Below are 8184 nucleotides of genomic sequence, written 5' to 3'. Positions count from 1 at the left end.
TTATATTTAATTTCATCTCAAATTTGTTAGCAAGAACACACTTTCTTAAGTTGTAGGAATATAGGTGGGACCTGAATAGTGACGGTATCAAGTAACCTGAATGATAAAAAACAATGAACAGCGCTCCTGTGTTTTTCTGGGTTTAAGTATTGCAACCTTGTTGTTTTTATTTGTTTTATTAAGTTATGAATTTGTGTTTCTTCTGTAGGTTTTGGTCACTTTAATTTTGTGAAGAAGTATGCAAGAGAGAAGCAGAGAAAAGGACATGAGAAAGAAAAGGCACAACTTCGAAATCGCATGAGGTGATCGCATTAATATTTCATGTTCTAAGCAAAGTATTTTTGAGGTATTGCATTTCCCCCACTGTTTAATTAGCAACACATGCTGTGACATCTTTCAGTATACTGTATATTTGATCTGTAAGTAGAGTTTCATAAATATTCCGAGGCACATTTCATCTTTTTGTTAATAAATATTATGTAAATTTAAATTGAACATATTGTCATTGACAAGTTAAAAATGTTCATTTTCCAACTAATTTCATTTTCTTAAGTGTCATCAAAGTGTTTTGGATCCTGCGTGTTGAGAACATTATCAAGTTCAAATGTTCAATAGGTCAAGATCAGCCAAATTTAAATCCCTGGAACAATGGGTACTTTAAATCCTAATTAAAGTAAAGTCTTCATGATTTAAAATCTGACATTTATTCATTCAACATGAAACATAATGAGCGCCTTCAATGCGATGTTAGTGTGGCACATCAATGTAGATTCAATACTTCTTGACAATTTGTATTGTGTTATAATACATCAGCCTGACAATACTGACAATACACTGTTGATTCAATCATATTTTGCTATCTGGGCCATGCTAGCAGCTCTGTGAAGCTGCAATTTAGCACAGCGATGCTTTGAGCAAAATGCTAACGTCAGCAAGCTAACGCTCACACAGTGAGGCTGAAATGCAAATGTTTAGTCGGTATTCTGTTTAGCACGCTAACATTTGCCAATTAGCGACAATAGCTAAAGCTGAGTATGGCAGGTATTTAGTCATAAACCAAAGTATTGAACAAATTAAGAAGTTGACCTGATAGCGCTAAAGATTACCAAAGTCATTCTGCTTCATCTTCTGGGGACCACGAATGTTTGTACAAGATGTCATAGCAATGCATCCAATTAATGTTGAGTTGTTTCAGTCTGGATCAAAGCGATGAATCACCTGAGAGCCACATTTCTAATGTAGCTAAAAATAAAACTTTGGATTGATTACAAGCCATGATGCATCTGCTCAAAAAAAATCAAAGTTCTCCATTAAATTGAATGTGTGCTGTTTTTTTTATGTTGTTGCTGCTTAAATTAACAATGTAGTTGTTGTTGCATCTGTGGGCAAAGACACGCAGACCAATCAAGCCAAATTTCCCACATTTGGCTGTGAAGTCGGCATTACCCACATTATCAATCTGTGTTTATGGTGCTCCGGCCCCATGTGCACTGAATACGGGACACTGAATCAACACGGTGGCATCTGTCTATGTAATCGCACATGAGCACACGAGCTCGAGGGCCATACGTGGTAGAAGCTTCCCCCAGTCGCTGCATCAACTGATCTTATTCGATTTTGAAGCACCTCGTAGCCAAATTTGCACGTTAGTCAGGTTAATTGATTCATTGAAACGACTAGGGCTCACATTAAGGTTGAATGTGAAGACAAGTGTGTTAACATATTAATATGCGCTAATTAATGCTTTAACTTGCTTGATTAATGGCCTCATCAGCATGGCTGATCTTTAATAGACTTTATCATGGAGATTATTGCAGGATATTAAACAGCTCAATTGCCTCTTAGGCTGTTAAATATAAGCCCCCGGTGGCCAAGGTAACAATAGATAAAGGTCTATTCTTGTGGGTATTTAATTTCTACCAGACTTTTAATATGCTGAGGAAATGTATAAAGTAATTAATAAGAATGTTGTTTGTATTTTCTTTCTCTTGCGAAAACTTTACTTTTCTTTCCACAACACAACTTTTTTCATTGTTCTGCAATCCTTTTAATGGTAACACTGCCATACCATCTGACATTTTCTTTTCAATGCTGATACCGTCTGAGATCCCCCATTACTAAATCTGTCATAGATTTAAAGCATTTGGAATGCAAAGGTACAAAATGTGAGGAATAATGTGCTGTCAGAGACCTGTCACTGTGCTCAGTGGTTAATAATAAAGTGCGCTGCGGTTTTATTTATGACTCAGGGCTCCGGTGAGTTAGTTATATTTCATCCATAATGAACAAGTGTGCAGCACAGGACAATAGTCAATGTGGATTGTTTGGTGGAGTGGCCAAACACACGCACACACATTTAACAGGCGCATTTCCAAAACACCCGACTATTACACTCGAGCCCTGAACCCCCACAGGGAGCAGCGTCTGCTGGGAGAGAGATGGATCTAAAATGAGTTTATCACACAGATTTAAACATTAATATCAAAAGCACAGTGACGAGTCAAAGTATACAGCATCGCTTACACACACAAACACACACACACACACACACACACACACACACACACACACACACACACACAGAAACACATGTACACAAACAAGTCACTGCCTTTGAAACATTCAGGGTTTCATTTTTAAGAACCAACACATTTCATTATTGCTTTTTCTCCCACTTCCTCTGATCTCGCATTCTCCCATGACAATTTGCTTGCAGAGTAAGCAGATGTCGTGACAAATTCAAAGGCCGTGGTTGTGTGGGGGCGTGCACGTACAGTATATGCACGCCTGCTTTGCAATGAGCCCTTCTGTGGTGCTTTTAATTATTTTCCTGTCTTGATGGCAAATAACACATAAGGTTAATCTCATAACCTTTCTTCAGCAACACCTTATTACAAACAAGTTTTGATGACTTACGTAAACCATCAATTGGGCATCTTGTGAACTCATTATTCTTTTAGAAGACTGAATTAATGATTATAAGTTCGGAAGTTTATAACTAACACAACTTAAACAGATTATCTAATTAAACTGAATGAATGATGTTAACAGAACTTTCTCACTTTCTAATGAATCGTTAAGTTTCTAAGTAATGAAAACTCACTTTTGCTAAAGCAAGAGATTTATTGGCACAATTAAATCTTTTTAAAGAAAAGTATTTCTTTTTCAAAATTGTTCTGGTCTTGTTGGTAGGCCAAATGCGGGATTTATTTTGGTTATTTTCATAGTACTTCCCAAACAAATCATCATTCCTCACCCCTAGAACTGGTAATGCAGTATTCAAGTTTAAGGAGACAAGTGCTGTTGACCTCCCCGCTCCCTGTTGGGTTATGGGTATCATGGCTGAATACCAACACATAGTGAGTTCATCTGTATGTAGTCTGGTCTGCCAGCTCTCCACAAACAACCTTATTCTCTGTGCTTGCTCACATTTGAGAGGTAGCAGCTGTGTTACAGTGCTATAGTTATAGTCCTTGTTGAGGTTTATGCTTCTGCTGGAGTTGTTTACATTAGGTAGCTTCAGTAAGCAAAAACAGTATATAGGTGTGTATCATCACATCAGATGCTGGCGCCAACATCCAAGTCCGATTCTTGGTAGCAAACCAAATGGTTCTGTCTGTTCTCACACTCGTAGCTCTGCTGGTGGCTGGAAGTCCTCCGTTTTGTAGCCATCCTCAAAGTCACAAACCGTGACTTCACACATCCACACAGTAGGACTGATAACGCTGCAGGACTCACTGCTCGCAAATCACTCCAATATTAGCTTGTTTCCTCCGCATGTACGCAATAATAAAATGATGAGATGCAACATTTAACTGCACAACAGCTGCTAGTATAGACAAAAGGGGCAGCAAGGCCTGTAATACATTATACATTCTTCGGGCGGTGTGATGAATCAGGGAAGGACACGTTGTGACGTTTTTTTCAAACCTCTCCATTTTAAGTGCTTTAAAACACCGGAGTAGTATGGACGCAAGGCGTAGCAAAAGATATGCATTTTGAAATGCAGCATCGATGTAGCTTACTGCTGTGTTCACACCAAACGCGGTGCGATTTTTTTGTAGATTACATACCAAGTCAATGCAAAGACGCGATGGACACTGGCACGACACGGATAACGCGAAAACGCAAAATTCGCCTCATTCATGCAAGTTTACATTTTTTAACCCGGGCGAGAAATTTGTGTGACGCTGTGCCGCGAAATGTGTAGAAATGTATGTGTATAAACCATATGGTACAAACAATGAAAACAACGCTGCCGTATTTACGCCTAGATCCCGTTATTTTGAGTGTTGATGGAGCTTCTACAATGTTAGCAAAGCCTAGCACCAATTGATCCGAAGTCCATTGAGAAAACAAGTATTTTAAAAGTGATTTGTTTGTCGTCTTGCAGAGAGAACTAACAAAACATGAATTCAGACTTTTTACAAATCGGCATCATTACATAGTTATTTCAGTATCCCTTTTTGTCCGTTTATTGCAATTAAACCACAGCAAAATTGTTTATTTTGGGTTCATACTGCTGTAGTAAACAACCGACGTGTGGCTTGCTAGATACAGTGAATACACCTCGATGAAATCCACGGAGCTCCTCCGGATGATGATACGATACCAGACAGGGCGCCGTTTAGTTTCTCTGCATATCTGGGACTTCTACAAGTACTAAGCAGAAATAGTGAGGTATTTCTTCCACGATTGATGGCGGAAATAAATGGCTTAGTTGATAACGGCTTCCATGGAGATAAGCCACTCCTGCTCTCCGGCGCGTCCAGCGGGAATGAGGCAAATAAACACAAATGATCCTGCGAGTAACTCAACGCGAAATTTTGCTTCGCGCTTGGTGTGAACGCAGCACAAGTTGGGGATAACTGCTTCACCTGGTCATAGCCTATATTTAGTTATTAGTTGCAATACTGGCCTTATAGGACATTTACTATTGGTTTGTCCGCAAGACACAGACACAACTAATACACATCAATAAGAGAAACATTAAAACTCAAAAGGAATGGAGTTCTAGTCCTCATAATAATACCATTCAAACTGCTGAGCTCCTGTTCTACACTCGGCCAAAATGATATACATTAAGCTTACATCTATGTACCAATGGTCATCATGTTCTTGTCACGCTGTCGTCTCCAAGCAAATATGTAATTTTAATATGCATGTCAGGGATTAACTATTAGCTGTGATGAGCATAATGCATTCTTAGAGGGAGCAATGATTTTAGAACAAATGGACACCGAATATCAACTCTTTGCACATTTCTAATTCATATAATAATGTGTTCAACGTGACTTGACTGACTGATGTTGCTTTATTTTTCTTCGGCTTTGATTTGTCTCAGAAATTCTTCTTCCTTGTCTTCTTTTCCATGTCCTCTTTTCCTCTGAAACACACACACACACACACGCACACAAAGGGGCACTGAGCAGGGGGCGAGACCTTAGGTTACAACAACTAAAATGTAGCTTAGCATCTTTTCAACAACATGTCACTTGAACCGCACTGTTCTCAGAGGGAAGGATCTTACCCGGCCTTTAAAAAAGCATTGCATTTTGGGAACGCTCATGGATCTTGTAACAGGGACTTCTTATGGAAACCTCTATGTGCAGGAAATGTGAAGGTGGAGTGCTGATGAAAAGGGGAAACTCTGATATCCCATATAAATACATAGCTTCTAAGAAATGAATGTTGACTATGGAGTGAAATAATTGGGCTGTGTGTATTTATACGTTAATCACCAAATTAACAGAATGGCTTCATGAAAGCTAGATATCAGATCTCGAGCATTAACTTTAACTTAAAAAATGTATTTCCTGCAAAAAGTACTTCAACGTACTTTCTTGAACGAAAGTAGTATTTGGTGGAATAAACATAAAACTATAAGAATTTGGACAGATAGTATCTTGGTGGAACTACCCCTTAAAACTACAAGTTGTTAGACAGAAAGTAGTATATGGGTGAAAGAAAACTTTAAAACTACAAGTTGTTGAGTAGAAAGTAGTATTTAGGTGAAATGAAACGTTAAAGCTATAAGAACCTTGACAGAAAGTACTATTCTGGTGGATGAACCTTTAAAACTACAAGTCGTTAGACAGAAAGCGGGTCTGTTGTCCAGAGGGAGGTTATTCCATAAGAAGGGGGTATGATATGAAATCGCCTTCAGGCCTGCTGACTTCTTTTTCACTCTGGGAACAGACAGAAGTCCTGTATTATTATGGAGTTTAAGGTTTAAGATCAGGCAGGGAAGAAGGGGCGTGTCCATTTACGATTAAAGTCTGATCTGACATGGATAGGTAGCCAATGAAGGGAAGCTAAATCTGGTGTTATGGGTACTTATTGAGGCAGCTAATTTGACATGTCATTGCAGGGGAGACACAGGTGTAATTAAATACATTAATTATGACCCTGTTGCATTTAATAAGCTCCGACATTGTTCATTGTTCACACACAAACTAAAAGGTACCATAATTAACTTTAGGAGTTACACGTTTACCCTGCTATCACATACCAAAATGGCTGCTGTGAAAAGGGTCTCAAACTTACTAGAATTAGTTAAGATTCAAGCTGCACTGTTGTAGACTTTTAGAATTATTGTTGGCTTTAAAAGTTTGAAAATACAATGTATGAAAGATGCGGATCACTGTCAGGTTTGAATGGAGTTTTTCACTGATGGTTTTAACAAGTAGAAAGTCCTGAGTGTGTGTCAACCTGCACTAATTAGCTCATCCCAATCACCTGTGTTTGAAAAGCAGCAATCAAAGGTTGCAGTTTAAAACTGTTGACGGTGAGGATTATCCAGCGGAGCCGACGCAGAAAAGAAGTGTTGCTATTACATTTTCTGGACGTAAATTATTCAGAAAACTTTAACCAATTACAATATATTGTATTTGGTTAAAGTTCAAATGAAGCCTGTAGCTCAAGTATGTGGAACGAGTAGCATTTCAAAATAGAGTGGGTTGAAGAGGATCTGAAGATTTTATCCATTGAGTTATATTCTACTAAAAATATTTTGAAAAGGGCTTTAGTATAAAAGGTTAAAGAAAGAAAAGTGATAGCAGAAATGTCCATAAAGAGCTGAAAGAGCTGATATTTGAATGGTTTATGTAGTGCTGCTGAATGAGCATTTACGCTCATTCAAACATGACAGCTAGTATTTTAACAAATACCACGACAGAATCAATGAAAAAAACATTCAAACGTGACATTTAATCAAGATTAATCATCAACCCTCCTACAGGAATATGGACACTCTAATGCGGATATTTCCACCTGGTACGAATTGGGACGTGTCCCAGTAATGTCGTGGATACTGAGTTCTTTTCCTCTGAGACAAATCTTACTCATGTGTCGTCTACGCCGGCCCGCCACACATCAGTCAAACTGGACACCTCTCGACGTCTCTGCATCACTCAGTATGCACACAGTGATACTGAAGTCTGCTGTACTCACAGGAGAATGTCTTTGTTTTGGGTTTTATACATGGATGGATGCCTGGGAGGTATGTTTTTACGAGTACATTGTTTGCATCTTGCAATAAATATTGATATGTTCTTTATCACTTTGTGTTGTGTCTATTTGCCTTTTCTGTTGAGAAGATAACTGAGACTTTTGTGGGTTTTGAGGCACTGTTGGCCATTCAATGTCATTTTTAAATGCTTTGTAAGTCATATATAGTCCTCACTTTAGATGAGGTCACGCAAAAATAGTTAACTAACGACTAGTAACTACCTAAATGAATCATGAATTGTAGTATTAATACATGTTTATAAAGCATATATTAATATAGTCCCTAACCATTAGTGCATATCTAATTCATTGTATATATAAATGCATGAATAATGTATATCTAAATACATTCTTAATCATTTAGTAACACTTTATAAATGATGTTATTAATCATCTACAACTCCTTCAAAATTGGTTTGTAATATAATATAATACTTCATTTACAAATGAGGAATCCATAATTTATAAAGAATAAAAACACAATCATAAAACACATAATAGACAAGCTTATTAATCAAGAATAACACATTTATAACTGTTGTTATGACTTGCATACTAATGAGTGTTAATGTAGGAACAATGCTTTATAAATGATGAATTAAGTGTTTACTCATACTTAACTAATGCTTCTTATTGTGTATTATGAAGTGTTACCCAATGTTCCCATCACACTGA

The sequence above is a fragment of the Pholis gunnellus genome (genome assembly GCF_910591455.1).
Source record: "Pholis gunnellus genome assembly, chromosome: 5".
In the NCBI taxonomy this organism is placed as follows: Eukaryota; Metazoa; Chordata; class Actinopteri; order Perciformes; family Pholidae; genus Pholis; species Pholis gunnellus.
Note: the sequence above shows the minus strand (reverse complement) of the source record.